This window comes from Chiloscyllium punctatum, chromosome 1, assembly GCF_047496795.1.
Source record: "Chiloscyllium punctatum isolate Juve2018m chromosome 1, sChiPun1.3, whole genome shotgun sequence".
NCBI lineage: Eukaryota > Metazoa > Chordata > Chondrichthyes > Orectolobiformes > Hemiscylliidae > Chiloscyllium > Chiloscyllium punctatum.
In genome coordinates this window covers 67,841,716-67,859,930 of record NC_092739.1, presented here as the reverse complement: position 1 = coordinate 67,859,930, position 18,215 = coordinate 67,841,716, and the positions used below count along the sequence as shown (strand labels likewise).

The following is an 18,215-nucleotide window of genomic DNA, read 5'->3' as shown; positions in this document are numbered from 1 at the left end:
CCTCATAAGCAGAATACAGATTATACTCAAATAGGATGTTCTTTTAAAATCCAAAGCAAAATGGCTACTCTTAGATGTGATTTCATAGATTGGGCAATAGTTGCTAAACAATCCCAAGTGTGCTAATGTAGCCAACAACTTAAGATAATCAGTTGAGTTTGCAACACGGCTCATTTATATTAGCTAGAAGCACCACACATTCATGTGCAGTGACACATTCTCTGAAAACAAAAAGAATATGTTCAAGCCTTGTCCTTTTTTAATGTAAAGTTACCAAGGGGCTTCTGGAGCCTATAGTTACTCTATAGTTTTCTCTATGGCAATACTTCAGCCAATAAAAAAGACTTGCCAACTAATCAGCATCCTTTTTTCCCTGTAGTATAAGTTATTGTGATCATTTCAAGTTTGGTATTGTTGTGTTTGTCTCATAGAGTGCATGATGAAAAACTTCATGAACATTTCTCTTTTTCTGCAATATTCAAAACTGGATAATTGCATGCATTCTTCCTCCAATCACAACATTCAATGATTTCAGAAAATACATAAGTGAATAGACATTTTTAAGAAAATGTTACTCTAGTCAGTCACTGCATTGTTGGAAGTGGTTGAGTTTTACTGTGGTTTTGCAGCTTGCTCAGGGAGGGGCCCAGGAGAGGTATTCAAGACTTGTCTAAGAGCCTCAATGTTTATAGAAAAGAATAAGTTATGTGTCCTTGAAATTCTCATGAATATCCTTTATTTCCCAGCTAGGAAATGAAGACAGAAAGGCTGTGATACTCAGGTATGAAGAGTCAACCAAACACCCTTCCACCAAATGTTCTTATGACATATTTTGCAAGCACATTATCTTAATAAAGACGAAGTATATACAACATTGGCAGTTCTAACTCGCCTACTTTGTGAGGTAAAGGAGTACTGAATATATATCGCACAACTGTGTTTTCTCATGTGAACATTGCCAGTATAAAAAAAAGTCAGTTATTCAAATTTAGTTGATGCAAATTCTGAGCACATATGAGCAGATGTAATTCCAGCTCCTTAATGAAGAAGTAATTTGGGCAATGTTATGTTTAATATAACAACAGTCATTACATTTCAAGTCATTCAATTTTATGAAGCAATTTGAAGAATTGCTGAGATGTATTAAGTCACTGATTATATTAAATTAAGTCTCTCTTTAAAAGGTTTTTAGTTTTCTTTTAAGGCAACTTGTAATTCTCCCTTACTTATTTTTACTTTTTTGACTACAGTGCCACTTTATGACAAACATCCCAAGGGCATTTTACAAAAGTATGCCCAACATTCATTGTGTACACTGCAAACATTATCGTTAACACTGCAAGTACCTGCAATTCTCAGAACTAGAAGTCCACACTGCAAATGGGGTCGACATGCCAATCACCATGCGTGAACTCTCAGAGCAGCAGTGTAAGTACACCACTCAGAGAGAGCATTGCCTGCATAAAAGCAAAATTTTGGATGAACCAAGATTTTTGGTGGGTGATATATTTGTGATTGGTCAAGAGTTAGCAAAAGGGTGGATTAAGATTTCAGCAGCAGCTGAGTTGAGGCAGGGATGGAAACAAGATAGTCTCAGAGGTGAAATTAGGTAGTTGTTGATGCAGCAGATCTGAAAGCAGAAGTTCATCTCACTGTCCCTTTGGTTTGAAGGTTAAAATGTTCTGATTCTGCCTCATGCAGTGAGTGGGAAGAGAAATGGCATTATTGACTTGGGAGCAGAATTCGTTGCATTTGTATTTTTGATAAAATATTATTTAGTATCCGCCAAGGTTTAATGGATAATGGTAATATTGAACTATACGGAACAAAAAATTCCAGTGCTGAATTTTGTGATGCCAATCTGGATGGCAATATATGTGCTACAGTTGGGCTCAGCTTTTCTAATTAAGAAGAAAATGCTGTAAGATTTTTTTTTTCCCTGATTTCTATTCAATGACTCCGACAAAATAATGTGCTGGAGTGACCAGTGAAGTTAGGATTGTAAACATTTTGTTGCTCTCATTGCTCAACAGCATGCACACATTTAAAAGTAAATATCCGATCCCTTAATGTGAACCAATTTCCCTCAGTCTGTACTCCTGAGATTTTCTTTAAGCCAGTCCCAGATTATTCAAGGAATGCTCCTGTGTTTTATTGGCCGTGAGCAACACCTCAAGAAAAAAAAGACTTTTTAATAGCTTCTGTAAAAATTCAAAGCCTATTCGAGCAATGTGTAATTATCAGATTAAATTGAACAATGGGAATCCTTCAAAGGAGAATCGACTCAGGTACAGAGTGGACACATTTTAATGAGGATAAATGAAAGAACATCCAAATCTATAGCTGCCTGGTTTACGAAACATATAGAAGATAAAATGAGACAGAAAATGGAGGCTTCTGCTAATTGTAAGATTCATAATACAGTAGAAATACTGAGCTAAATATAGAAAATGCAGAACGAATTAATGTCGGGCAATGATGGAGCATAAAAATAGAGTAGCTGCAAAAATAAAAAGGGAACCATAAAAGGGCTTGCAAAGCAACAGTTCGGTTGATTAATGACCAAAAACAAGACCTCGATTTCTTGTAAAGGCAGGCAGCAAGACTGAGCTACAAAACATGAGATTTAGGAGCTGAAGCAGGCCATTTGGCCCTTCAAGCCTGCTCCACCATTTTAATAAGATCACAGCTGATCTATCAGTGTTCCAAATTACACACTTTTTAAAAATTCACAAATGATATGTAGGCGCTATTACCTGCACGTAGTTGGCCCTAAGAAGGCGGTGGTGAGCTGCTGTCTTGAACCACCGCAGCGTATTTGATGTAGGTAAACCCACAATGCCGTGAAGAAGAGAGTACTAGGATTTTAATGCAATTTCCATCTATCCCAGATAATATTTGATCCCTTTGATTCCATCTACTTCTAATGAGAATCCATCTACTTCTACCTTTAAAAATATTCAATGACCCCACTGCCACTCCTTTCTGTAGGCAGGGTTCAAAGCTCACACAACCCTCAGAGAGAAAAAAAATCCCCTCATGCCTGTCTTAAGAGGTTGACCACTAGTGTCCCCCAGTTCTTAGCTCACCCACAACAGTAAACATATTTCCAAATCCATCTTTTCAAGACCATGAAGGGTAGAATCATAGAGTCATAAGGCATGGAAACAGATCCTTCAGTCCAATTCATCCACGCTGACCATCGTGTATACTTGAATCGAATCATCTCTCACTATTTTGAACTTTAGTGAAAACATACCCAGCCTGTCCAACCTGTCTTCAGAAGACAATCTACTTATTCCAAAAATCAATCTAGTTAACTTCCTCTGTACTGGCTCCAAAGCATTCACATCCTTCCTTAACTAAGGAAACCAAAATTGCCCGCACTACTCAAGAGGTGCTCTCACCAAGGTCCAGTATAACTGAATCATGGCGTCCTTATTTCAATAATAAAAATAGAGAACTGCCAATGCTGGAAATCTGAAACAAAAATACAAAGTCCTGGAGAAACTCAGTTTTGTGTCACTGGACTCAAAACATTAACTCTGTTTTTCTCTCTACAGACACAGTCAGACCTAATGGGTTTCTCCAACACTTTCTGTCTTTGATCCTTATTTTAATGCTTGATTCCACTTGTACTAAAGGCTAGCATCCATTAGCCTTTCAGGTTATGTGCTGGACCTGGATACTAACATGTGATGACTCAATCACTGGAAAACCCACGCCCCTCTCCACCTCAGACTTATGCCATCATTCCCCATTTACTCTAAGTACTTTTTTTTATTCTCCCTTCTAAAGTGCTTCACATTTTTCCACATTATAGTATATCTGCCAGATTTTTGCATTCACTCAGCCTAACTCTATTGATCTGTGTTGTTATATTCTCTTCACAACACACTTTCTTACCTATCTTTGAGTCACATACAAATTCAGCTACTATTCCTTCAATTCCCATGTTCAAGTCATTGATATAGGTTGTAAAATGTTGAGGACCCAGCACAGAATACTGATCACATCCTGCCATTATGAATTGAAGACAGGTCTTTACTAAAAATGGAAAAATACAGCCAAGGTAGCAGGAAAGGAGGTGATAACGATGAACCTGGATAGTTTAAAAATAAATATTGGCAGGCTTCCAAGTAGAAATATCACTTAGCCCTGATGGGACACATGCTAGCTCCCAAGGACAGCAAAGCAGAAGTTGCAAAAGCTCAAGTCACAATCTTCTGAATTCCCCTAGAGGAAGTGTGAACTGGAATAACAAAAGCTGGACCAATTTCTATTTATTGTTCCATTACCATTTTCGTTCATCTTGTACCATCATTCCTTTTGTCATTTACTTCCTCCTGCCTTCTACCCCAACACTGACCTTCCTTTTTGTTCCCCCTCCCCTTTGCTGATAACCCTGTCACAGTTCTAATTCTTTGTAATTCTGGTGAAAGGTCATTGACATGAAATGTTAACTTTGTTTCCCTCCCCACAAACGCATCATGACATAATGAATATTTGCAGAATTTTATGTTTTTACTCCTTAGAATGGTATCAGTTCTGGGGACCTCAGTTACCCAAAGAGACTGGAGATCTTGGGTTTATCTTAGAAAAGTTAACAGGCAATTTTATAAAAGTGTTCAATGTCACGAAAACTATTTATAGGAGCACATAAGGAGAAACTGTCCCAAGAAACAGAAAGGTCAGTAACCAAAAGTTTTGATTTTGGTGATTGTCAAAAGAACCTGGTGTGACAGGAAATGTTTTTTTCCCTACAGCAAGTTGTTTTGATCTGGAACTTGTGAACTGAAAGGAGGGTGGAAGCAGATTCATTGATAACATTTAAAACAGAATAAATTCTTGAAGGAAAAAAAAATTACTGTGGGGAATTTAGATAGTTCTAGCAGAGTGTGAAAAGATATGATGTGTTGAATGGCCTCTTTCTATACTGTTCTACAAATCAAAGAAGGCTCAAGTTTATAAGTCACAGAACATCACCCCATTTACTGCTGACCCGTATTAAGTTCATTCATTATCCCTACCCCCACAGTCAAGCTGCAAAAAGGTCTGCTCACAACTTCAAAATGGCTTTATATTTAATCGTAACACTACTGACACCCAAAATTGTTCAGCTTAGAACATGTCTGTCACTCTGTGCATTCTCCTAAACTTGCGGCATCTGAAGACTGTTTCACCATCTGCAATGCAAAATACTAAGTTTTGTGTTGATAACCCTAACCACCAGTGACAAGTGCCAGAAATTTAGACATCATACATCCAAACTTCCCAAATGCACTTCCTGATTTGTAAAGTAACCCCAGAATAATAAAGGACCAGACACAAGTGGAGGACAGCTCAGACAAGGGAAACTTCTTGCATATGGATGTATAGATACACAGAGATGAAAGCGACTACTGGCTCCCCCCTCCAATTTTTGGTATAGCTCAGGATTGAGTTTTATAAATTTAGAAATAAACATAATTTCATAGGGTTCTTGATTTGTTTTTGAGATTAGGAGTCCACTAAGTTGCCATAGTCCCAGACGGCTGCTCTCTCATCAGTGTGAGAGAGAGAGGGAACTGGTGGTGGAGGGTTACTGTGCCTCAGACAAGGGGTGAGATTGAAAAGGTGGGAGCTTCATGGTAACCTTAGCGGATACGGGAATTGAAACCGCACTGTTGGCATACGCTGCATCCAGAACCAGCCTTCCAGACCACTCAGCATACCTTTTAGAGGTATTCTGCATATCATTGAAAATAGTCAAACAAATGTAATTACTTCATATAAAATGACTTATGGATTATAAAATCCAATTGGTTTCCATAGATCACAACAGACAAGTCTACCCACTGTCTAACATGATCCCTTGTTTGTGAATGCAAAATGTGCACGTTTAAAACTGTACTCAGCGTATCAGTCAGATCCATACATTTTTCAGCTCATGATACTCACATTAGGAGTCAGCTTCAATTTTTAAGATCAGCGATACACATGTTGGATTATATTCACCTTATAAGGCAGCACATGGGATCAAGTAGGCAATAGGAGCCATGTAGCCAGGAAGATGCACAAGAATGTAAGACATACCCACACACAGCAGAGTGGTTATGGTGACCGATGAACAGAAATATTTTCACATTTCAAAATGGCAACCACAGACACTAACACTGGTCGTTTGCATTTTATGCTCAGTGTATAAGTGGCTCCTGTGTTCAGGACGTTTCAAAGCTTCAAAGATCAACTTGTTTATCATGATTGATGTTAAATCTCAAAATCAGGCATTCAGTTTAGTGATACTTTTCTTTGAGCTGAAATTATCATTGTCAGCACATTCTACCACAAGAATTTTGTGTTGCAGCTGTACCAGGCTACTTGTCTAGGTGCAGAGCATAGATCGTAGTCAGGCTGAGGCCTGTGCTTCACTCCAGAGGATAGCTCTCTACATGCTTACAGTTCCACACCAAGCCAAAAAACCTCAAGTAGGCTAATTACTTTTCTAAAAACATTAAAAACAACTGCTTTAGGTAAAAAGATATGCCGAAAGTTCAACAATGTAATTTCCAAGAAATAGTCAGAAAATCTGACAGTAGCTATGGAAAGAAAGCAAATTTAAAGCTTCAGGTCAATGTCTTTTTTTTGGAACCCAGGTTATTAATGTAAAACTTATTGCATTTAAGAGTCCCTGAATGTGCATCTGAAATGCCATCACCTACAAGAATTATAGACTACAAACTAGAAAGTGGGATTAAGCTGGTGTGCACTTTATAACTGATATAGAATGGCTTATTTCTGCATCATGAATTCCATCCAGTAAATATTTATTTAATTATTTAAAAATTGACATTATAATCAATCATTGACCAGAATTATCATCAAAATATAAATGTAATGTGCAAATCTTACTGTTATGAAGCCAAAGCCGGCCCTTTTAAGCATCATTCAACATTTCACAAAAACTGGCTATAAAATACAAACAAATGTTAAAATCTTTATGTAAAAGATATTTGTTAAAACCTCAGCTAGGGTATTGGTTGCCACATTATAGTAGAGATGTGATTACATTGGAGATTATGCAGAAGCAATTTACAAGAATGGTTCTAGGAATGAGAATATTTTAGTTATGAGGAATGATTGAAGTTGGGACTGTTCTCACTGGAGAGAAGAAGGCTGAGAGGAGATTTGACAGAGGTTTTCAAGATCATTAGTAGGGTCATTGATAAAGTAGATAGGGAGACACTGTTCCCATTTGTAAAGAGAGCACAGATTTAAAGTGATTTGTGAAAAAAGCAAGGGTGATGTAAGAAAACAACGAACATATATACTCAGTTAGATTTATGGAGTTGACTTTTACATGGATACTATTTTTGGCAGCTGATATTCATGCCCATCAAAATTCATACCGTATCATTAGCAGAAGCCCAATTGATCTGTAAACGAATAAAAAAACGAATTATGAAAACCCAGAGTAGAGCACAAAAGCCAGCGGACTGGGAGACCGGGAGTGGAGCAGAACAACCAACAGACTGGAAGGCTAGAGCAGGACGTGACGGCCGGCACACTGACTCGTAAATGTTGATCTGTTATCTGTGAAGAACTTTTACACGAGATACCTGGAAAACTTGAGGTTATTTGGCCAAAAATAGGGGTGGACCTTTACATGAGATCGACTATTACTCAAGTATATATGGTATTCCACATGAATAGTAGTAAGGGTGTGGATTGCACTGCCTGGAAATGTAGTGGAGTCAAGTACAATTGAGAGATTCAAAAGGGATTAATTGAACAACTGACTGTTTGGATAGAAATGATGTGCAAGGGTATGGCAGGAAAGCAGGAGATTGGTATTAGGTCATGATGCTTGTTTGAAGAGTCAGTGCAGGTGCATTGGGCTGCATGGTCTCCTTCTGAGTTACAACACTAATGTCATTTAAGATTCTGTAGTATCATGAGACCGCAGAATCAGAAGAAAATTCCCAGGGTATTCTTTTGCAATTCCTCAAAACAGCTCAGCAATTAAACCTCTCGGTTGTAAGGTCCCAAATTAGAAATGACAGAAAATAGAAGGATTTGTTTCCTCATAAAGAATAATGAGCATAAAGAACGGAAATAGAAAAAAATATATTTCTTTGTGCTTTGGGCTGGCACGATGGCTAAGTGGTTAGCACTGCTGCCTTACAGCACCAGGGACCCAGGTTTGATTCCAGCCTCGGGCGACTGTCTGTGTGGAGTTTGCACATTCTCCCCGTGTCTGTGCGGGTTTCCTCTGGGTGCTCCGGTTTCCTCCCACAATCCAAAAATGTGCAGGTCAGGTGAACTGGATGTGCTAAATTGCCCATTGTGTTAGGTGCACTAATCAGAGGGTGGGTTACTCTTCGGAGGGTCGTTGTGGACTTGTTGGGCCAAAGGGCCTGTTTCGACACTGTAGGGAATCTAATCCTTATGGTTCATTCAATGCAACTAGTCTATCGACGGTAACGTTCACACAAAGCTGTGTTTATTAAATGTTTCCTACATCCAAATCCCCACAAAGAGTTCCTGATAATCTCTGTGAATTTGAAAGTGAAACATTGGAAAGAAAGGATATAGTATTTGTTAAAAAAAACTAAAATCTGTATCAACTCTTTTTAAATGTTAAGATCATTAGAAATAATAAATGAGCATTTAGAAATGGATAGGTTAATCCAGGATAGCCAGCATAGATTTACTAAGTATAAGTCATGTTTCATGAGATAACTATTTAGCTTCATAAAAGGAATAATGTAGAAGTAGCACATATTCAGGAAGCATTGCTAAGGATCTTCGGCTTGTGAGAAAAGTTCAAAGCATGATATAAAAGGAGTCACAGCTACGTGGACAAAAACAAGGTCACTGGTCCAGAAACAAAGTGATGAGGTAAACAAGTAAGGGGATTAGGTTCGTATTGGATCTACTTTTGACCCTGGTGTATGTAGGTTTTAGCTGTGGGTTTGTAATGTAAAGTGACGACAATAACATGGATTAAACTTCTGCACATGCAAAGATTAGCATGAAGGGCTGTCCTTCTCAGCTGCTCCCATTGCCTGAAGTGTGGTTAAATCTACACCAGTTGTTTCTTTCAAATGAAACAGCAGCCCTACAATTTGAAAAGACTTTACCTTTTCATGTAGATTATTCGGATGTTGATGTAGGAAGCACAGTTCAAAATTTATTGATGGTACAGAAATACTTGACAATCAATGAGCAGAACTGTGTCGATTAGTTTGTAGAATGGGAAGATAAGTTGAAGATGTAATTTAATATGAATTATTGTGAAGGAAAAATGAAGAATGGAATGATACAGGCAATGAATACTGCAGATTAACATAGAGTCATAGAGATGTACAGCATGAAAACAGACCCTTTGGTCTAACTCGTCCATATCGACCAGATATCTGAACCTAATCTAGTTGCCAGCATCTGGCCCATATCCCTCTAAACTCTTCGAATTCATATACCCATCCAGACGCCTTTTAAATGTTGTAACTGTACCAGCCTCCACCACTTCCTCTGGCAGCTCATCCCATACAGGCACCACCCTCTGCAAGAACAAGTTGCCCCTAAGGTCCCTTTTATATCGGTCCCCTCTCACCCTAAACCTATGCCCTCTAGTCCTGGATTCCCCGACCCCAGGGAAAAGACCTTGTCTATTTATCCTATCCATGCCCTTCATGATTTCATAAACCTCTATAAGGTCACCCCTCAGCCTCTGACACTCCAGGGAAAACAGCCCCATGCTGTTCAGCCTCTCCCTATAGCTCATATCCTCCAATCCTGGCAACATCCTTGTAAATCTTTTCTGAACCCTTTCAAGTTTCACAACATCCTTTCAATAGGAAGGAGACCAGTTTTGCACGCAATATTCCAACAGTGGCCTAACCAATGTCTCCCGATTCTTGCACTCAATGCTTTGACCAACAAAGGAAAGGATACCAAACAACAAATAAAAGCAGTGCTTCAAATTTAAGAATCATTGTCTGTGTAAGTGCAAGTAGATAAAGCCATTGAAAGGACTATTAAAATTTTGAGTTAAAAGGGTACAGAGTACAAAAGTAAAGTAATAATATATTTGTACAAGTCATAAACTTGGCTGAGTTTGTTGCATCATATGCAATTTTGGGTGTTTAATAAATTATAGGGCATTAAAGCCTCAATGTATGTAGCTTTGAATTACCACAATGATTCCAAGAGTAGTACATTACTGTTATGACTTACAATAGTGGAGAAGAGCATATTTAATAGACATTTCTAACATCACAAAACTCCTTACCTCTGGTGAGTCAATGTAAAAGTAAGGAGAGATTAGGAGAATTGACTTTACCAGGGGTTGCTAAAGTATGGGAAACATGCCCTTTCTGTCTTTTATCTCATTGTGTCTTCAATAAGGGACACACTAAGACAAAACAGTTTCAACAATTTTTACGCATTCTTTCACGAAATGTGGATATTGTTGGCAATGTTTGTTGTACATCCCAAACTGCCCTAGAACTGAGTGATTTCTATTTCAGAGGCAGACAAGAGTCAACCACATTACTGAAGATTTGGAATCTTAACCTGTCAGCCAGACCAGGTAGGCGGTCAGGTTTCCTTCACCAAAGAATAATAGTGAAACAGATGGGATTTGACACAAAACTGATGATAACTCCATGGCTGCCATTTCAGAAACTAGCTTTCAATTTCAGTGTTTGTCAATTGAACTTAAAGTCCACCAGCACCAGAGACCAATGTAGGAAAATAGGGAAGGGTTAATGTAAACAGAACATGGTGCAGGTTAGACTATGTGCAGTAGAACGTTAAATTATCTTTTATAGAGTAGAAGGTGAGAGACTGGCCAGACAACCATTGGAATAGTTGAGTCTGGAGGTTAACATAAACATAGATTAAGCAATAGAGTTTAATTTGACACCAAATTTAGCCTGATTAAACTGAAGTGGGTATACATTCCACTGTTAAACTCTGTTCTATTTAGCCCCAGTTGTTGCTAAAAGAAAGTACCATATCTGTCACAAAAACGACATCATGTCGGCACACCAAATAAACGTGATTTGCAAACAAAAAAAATCACATGATTCTTACACAATTTGGGATAGAAATTCAGACTACATGCTCATTAGCCTGTGAGTTTCCACCCATTACGGTTAGTGGGTATACCGCAATTTGGTGAGTGCAAAATTAGTATTTTATCCTTCTTCAGCCGCCATTACAATCTGTAGTGTACAATTGACAATATTACTTTAAATAATATAGTGACTATACAGTTATCTAAAATAATGGATATGGTTGTCATATAACTTTATATTTAATACATTTATTATAATTTACCCAACTTACAATTTCTGAACAAAACATCCACAAGATTGTTATCAGGTTCACATTGGAAATTATTGGAAGTTTATGCCTCATTAAATATTAGTTTGCTCAAGAATGAGCTCAAAATTTTAGGTTTCTTAGGATCAACACAAAGTAATTTTGGCTGTACACTTATGCAAATAGTTGCTATACTTTAGATACGAAACCACTTAAGTTGCACTTATGTGTGAAATCAACATGAGGTTGTATTTCACAGCTTCAGTTTCGCTATGGCTGAATGATGAAATATGACAGCTGCAGTCTGAAGAACCTGGTGAAACATGAACTAGAGGTTTTGCTAGAATGCCCCAAGTGCTTCACAGAATTATGATCGGGGGGACAGAGTGGGGTAATGTTAATGTTGCTGGACTAGTATCCAGAGGCACTGGCCAATTCTCTGGTAACTGATGGAATATGAATTCAAGTAATAAACCTGCTGTTAAAAAAAAAGTGTGCAAACATCCTTTAGGGAAGGAAATCCGCTGTCCTTATTTGGTTGGCCTATAATTGATACTAAAGTCAGCGTAATGGAGATAATATTTAACCTCCCTCTGAAATGGTCAACTAGCCTTTTAGTTCCTGGGTAACAAATGCTACATTTACCAATGAAGTAAACATCCCAGGAAAGAGTAGAAAGAACTTGGACAAATGTTGACACTGAGCGTAAGAAGGAGACATTAGAATATGTCACCAAAAGTTTGGTTGAAGGGGTCAAACATTTCAAGGATATTCCTAAAGCAGCAGAGAACTATGAAGAAATTGAATTATTTCAGTTGGCAACTCCAGTGTTTAGGGACTAGATATTTGAAAACACAGCTATTGAAGGTGAGAACATGTAATCTGTGCAGGTGAGTCTTCTGCCAGCCAGAATTATTGTAAAATCACAACTGACTCAAACGCTAAACAAAAATCTTTTCCATGTAGCCTCAATTATCAATGAACATTCCTTCAATCAGTAAATTCCAGGAGACTTAACAGCTAAGATAAAAACAGAAAGTGCTGGAGAAACTCAGCAAGTCTGACAGCATCTGTCGAGAGAAAGATAGTGTCAATGTTTCGAGTTCATTCTGACCCTTTTTCAGAACACGTAGCTGAACTGGGAAATATCTTGCCAACAATCCGGGTGCTCCAGTTTCCTCCCACGGTCCAAAGATGTGCAAGTTAGGTGAATTGGTCATGCTAAATTGCCCATAGTGTTACATGCACTAGTCAGAGGGATATGGGTCTGGGTGGATTACTCTTCGGAGTGTCGGTGTGGACTTGTTGGGCTGAAGGACCTGTTTCCACACTGTAGGGAATCTAATCTAATCAAATCAAATTACTGAGACTAGTTTTTAATTCCATATTTATTCAGACTGGGAAATATCATCCTCTGACACCTTCTCACATCTCCTGAAAAAGAGTGTTCACATGTGGAATTTGGGTGATGTCACCATCAAGGTATACCTAAGTGAAACTCAGCTAATGGGACATTTACTGTCCTCACTCATAAATAATGCTGCCAAGAGTTAAAAGCCCAGCAAATTTGAGAATTTGAATTCAGTTTAAATCTGGAAAGAAAAAGCTGTTAATAGGAAAATAATCAAAATCTATCATGCTATCATGACAACCCATCTGTTTTTGGAAGTTTGAAACAACTGAGTGACTTCAAAGGACAGTTAGCTATGTTAGTGTGGTTCCAGGGATCAGGTTAGGCAAGGATAGCAGCCTTTTATTCCTAAAGGGTATTAATTAATTAGATTTTTTACGTAATTCAACAGCTTTATCATTATTTTTACTTTTTGTTTCTAGGTTTTTAAAAATGAATTCAAATTATCAAATTAACATGTTAAAATTTAGACTGGGAATATAACCATAACATCACTTTACTACTTACATTATTATTACATTTTTATTCCTGATGAAAGGCTTTTGCCCGAAACATCGATTTCGAAGCTCCTTGGATGCTGCCTGAACTGCTGTGCTCTTCCAGCACCACTAATCCAGAATCTGGTTTCCAGCATCTGCAGTCATTGTTTTTACCTACTTACATTATTATGTTAATACAGAATGATTGATTATTGGCATAAAAAGTAAACAAACTTAAAAGGATACCAAACAAACTTACTTACACATTAGTGACAAGTTACTGAAGAGCAGTCATGAAAGAAAACATAATTATTCTTCCTATATAAAATCCTAACGGACCGCAGATGCTGTAAATCAGAAACAAAAACAGAAATTGTTGGAAAAGCAGGTCTGGCAGCATCCATGGAGAGAAATCAGAGTTAATGTTTCGGGGGTGGCTCACTTGACCAGAACCGTTAACAATAATTATTCTTCCACTTAGTACTAAATCAAAATTAAACTCCATCATTTCTGCTCATGCTCAGTTATTATAATGATCTACGGGACAGTTTTACACAGTCACTGAGATATATAGCATGGAAACAGACCCTTCGGTTCAACTCATCTATGCCAACCAGCTAACCTAAATTAATCTAGTCCCATTTGCCAGCATTTGGCCCATACCCCTCTCAACCCTTACTATTCATAAACCTATCCAGATGCCTAATAAATGTTGTTATTGTACCAGCTCCCACCACCTCAGGCAGATTATTCCATATACGCAGCACCCTCTGCATGAAAAAGTTGTCCCTCAGGTCCCTTTTAAATCTTTCCCCTCTCATCTTAAACCAAAACCCTCTAGTTTTAGACTCCTTTACCCTGGAAAAAAGATCCGGTCTATTCACTCTATCCATGCCCCTCATGACCTCTATAAGGTCACCCCTCAGCCTCTGACAGTCCAGGAAAACTAGCCCCAATCTATTCAGCCCTAATGCTCAAACACTCCAACCCCAGCAACATGCTTATAAATATTTTCTGCACCATTTCAAGTTTAACAACATCGTTCCTGTAGCAGGGAGACCAGAATTGGATGCAATATTCCAAAAGTGGCCTAACTAATGTCCTGTACAGCCACAACATGACATCCCAACTCCTGTACTTAATGCACTGACCAATATTTCGATGTTTATCTGGGGTCTTTCCACTTACGGATCTTGAAATGGCATAGACATGAGTTACTCAGAAACCAAATATTCCAAAAGGTTACATGATAGCATTCTCCAGCCGTTTTGTCTGGAACAAGTTAACTTTGCCAAATGAACCCTATTCAGTGTGTTAACTGATCCCAACCACATCAACAGATGAAGCATTTAGCTGAAACACCACTGGCCTAGAATGTGGATCTGTTTGTTTGAGGCAGAGAATTGGGTGTCAAAGGAAATGGAAAATGACCTAGGATGCCATCAGGCCATTACTAATCCTGAGATTCCTGCAGTGAAGTACCACATTTGGTTTGGACGAGGACAATAGCATTCTCAGAGGATCACGTAGATGGCTAACACTCATTGTGTCCATTCACATGGAAAGAATAATTACTGACCAGAGGTGGTTAATGCTTATGGGAACTATCTTCTAGCATAAAACAAGTTTCCATAGAGGGATATAAGAAGAAAGAAAAATGTCAGAAAATGCAGAACTGAAGAAAATTAACATTTACTTCTGTTTTCGAACTTAAATGTAAATGATAGTGAATAAAACAGTAAAGGAGAAGGAGCAAGATAATTAAAATGACCCAATACATATAGTTGAGGTATACTATGGAAAAGTGAGTTGAAGAAATAAAATAAACCAGGAGCATAAGTCTAAGCTTAGAGATAGAAGGCTAAGAGGGTTTTAAGGAGATTCTTTTTCTCTCAGAGGGTGGTGGGAGTTTCGAACTCAGTGCCTGAAAAGCTGCTTAGTTTACATACTTTTGTCACATTTAAACAGTGTTTACATTTTAACTTGTGTTGCCAAAGCCTCCAAGGCGATGGGTCAAAAGCTGGAAAATAGGATTAGAGTAGTCAGAGATTTAGTTGACCGCCGACACGATAGACCAAACAGCCTCTTGCTGTGCTTGTAAACATGTATGAGTCTGAGTAAAATTATATCATTTTGATATCACACTTACATTCTAAGGTCATGCATGAACAAAATGAAAATGTTATCCTTACCAACAATTATGAGGTCCCACTAATTTATTATGGGTTTGGAGCACTTCCAGAAGGATCTCAGAATCAAGGTTTACAGAAAATGGAGGCCTTGGACAAGATAGCTGTCTCACAGCTGTTTCCTTCAGTTATCATGGAGGAAACTAATTTCTTGACAAACATCAATGAGCCTGCAACATTTTTTTTTTCTTTTGTTCACCCTTAAATCTCAATCGCTTGATACATTTTGGTCCTCTAATTCTTTTGGCTGTATGGAACAAGTATTTATTTTAGACAGTACACTGTATAGCGATGAGTGCCACCCACGTTTTTGCCTGTGTGCAGGCCATGGAATTTTATACGTAACAAACCACCGCCACAGTACAATAATGTCCCTGACAAATAAGGGTAAACACATTAAATGTATTTTCTGCACCCAATCAATTTTCCTCAAAAAGTTTTTGAAGTTATTTTCTTTCTCATTGATGCCTTCCTATAGCACTGGCTACTCTAAGTATCAAGTAATATAACAGATGTTTATTGCTGAAGTTTTAAAACTATGCACCAAAAAAAATCGTAATTTTTCTTTTCAACCTTTTCTTGATCACGGTTCTAAATAAAACTGGGGCTTGGAATTCAGTGCGAGTTCTCACTACATTCTCTAATAGGGTTTCCAATTTAATTAATTGTTTTAAAATCTCTTTAAATATCCCAGCTGCAAGTTAAAACTATTGTGCATATTTACATTTGCTTTATTGCTTCGCAATTCAATCTTCTCACCTAGAAGTTAACTGATTTCTTGTCAACCTGTCCAATGCGGTCTAATTTGTTTACAGAACATCACCCCGATTGTGAAAGGCCTATTGCCCGAATGCTTTACTGCACAATTTACACCCAAGTGCCCATTTTCAAATTTTCCTTTAAAGACTGAGTTCGCAGAAATCGAAAACGATATATTACTTGCAATCATATCTGAACTGCCAAATACATTTATTGCAGTATTTTATAGACCTAAGTATTCAAAGTTGATTGAAATCATTACGGCAACAATGCTGCCTCCTTTCCACACTCTAAACGCTGCATGAAATATTTTTTTTCTCTGAAGGGTAACTGGACTCTCTTCACAGATGCCGCCAGACCTGCTGAAATTCTCCAGCAATTTCTCTTCTTAGACTACTTCAACAAAATTGCCAACACAGCAATAAATACCAACACTTTTGCAAACAAAAATATCTGGGATGTTACCAAGTCCAGCCCGCACTTTCATTTACAATATCAGACCAGTGCTCACTCATGTTGAAGGTTTGTTTTTAGATCCTTTCTCCCTGTCGCCCATTATAATTATTTAGGTAGCTTTTGTGCACAGTACATTAGAAACATTTTGTCTTAGATGTACTTGGAGACTGCCACACATTGTAGCGATACCATCCACTTACTACTGTACATTATTACTGGTGGTCACATTGTTATCACATTTTTGTCCCCTTTCTTAAGGATCATTATAGTTCATAAGTACGTTAATTTCCTTACCACGGTTTAATTTGCTGCTAAATTCGGCAAAAAGATTCCTTTGGTTATTTTGCCTCCGCTGCTGATATTTTAATGTGTTTATTGATCACATTTTGATTTTTTAAAAAGTGTGAAAACCTGTGCCCTTCCTGTGATTAAATGCAACGGAAATCAGAAGTGGCCGCCTTTAAAGAACGAGGGGAGTCTATACTAAGATATAATCCATTTTCAGAGCCAAGAGAAACTTCTTTATTTTGGATTTAAATCTCCCTTGAAATGTACATTGTGCGAATTAATAGCTCGGAGCGAGGAGAGCGACAAAGCTCTCTTTAAACTGATTGAAACTCTCAGGCTCATTGTTCGTCAAGTTAACAAACACTTCCTCACATCTGAACCTAAACAAAAATAAAGTTCACTTTATAACATTTTTGATTTTGAATTATTCGAGGAAGCTTTTCATTGAGATTTTCTTTATGTCTTTTTGCTCGAGCGTTTTACTAAATGGGTTAAATGTTTCTGAGGAAACCAGTCAATATTTAAAAGCCGCGAATACGGACAGTTGCAATGCCTCGGTTATTATTTTCTTTAAGAAAGCCCAGTGATTTTGTTTTAATGGGTTTCATGCACCAACCTACCTCAGCCTTCGCCCCCCTTCCTCGGCTCCGTCGGATTGACACAGAACAGCGCCGCTTCCAAATCCCATAAACTGAATCCTCTCAAACAGCCACTCGCTGCTCGCAAATTCAGCTTGCCCTTTTGTTTACAGACCCCAAGTATCCATCTGTCACACCGAACAGAATCTTCTTCAATTTGAGCAGTGATTCTCAACGCTCACGAAGACGTCCCCAACGACAGTGGGGTGAGGTCGTTTCAGAGACTGGAGCTGAGTTAGCTACAAACCTCCACTGAGGACATCCTGTACCACAGAAGTATCAAATCAAAAGAGTTGTAGGTTGTAGTTTCACCTAGTGTACCCGCTTGTGGTTTCTGTGTCGCAGCAACCCTAAAGGACAACAAAACTGCAGAGGTGGTTGTGATCCTGATTCATAAAGCTGCAGAATCCCCCTAGAAGAATAATGTCTGTTTTGATTTGGCCCCTAATGGAATATAACTTTAACATAGCATCAGAGCAGGTTAGGAAATGCTCACTGATTTCTGCCCATTCACATTCACAGCATTGAAAATGTACGCTTGCATCAAGCTTTCTGACTTTAAACCTTTTCCTCAACGTGTTTTTGCACGTTTGAATGTCACATGGAAGCACGGCACAGACCTCATGTTGTGCAGTGGCAGTATCCCTACCTCTTGAACCTCTGGTTTCAAGTCCTAACTGCTACA

The 18,215-nt window shown here is 38.2% G+C and overlaps 1 protein-coding gene across 1 annotated transcript in view; it reads right to left on the bottom strand.

Moving 5' to 3' along the window:
- rhoh (ras homolog family member H) overlaps nt 1-17,797 on the bottom strand; it is a 29,373-nt gene extending 11,576 nt beyond the window's left edge. Inside the window, exon 1 of the mRNA XM_072579573.1 lies at nt 17,513-17,797. The gene's annotated coding sequence lies outside the window, so the exon portion shown is untranslated. The remainder of the gene's footprint in view (nt 1-17,512) is intronic.
- Between the last annotated feature and the right edge of the window lie 418 nt (nt 17,798-18,215).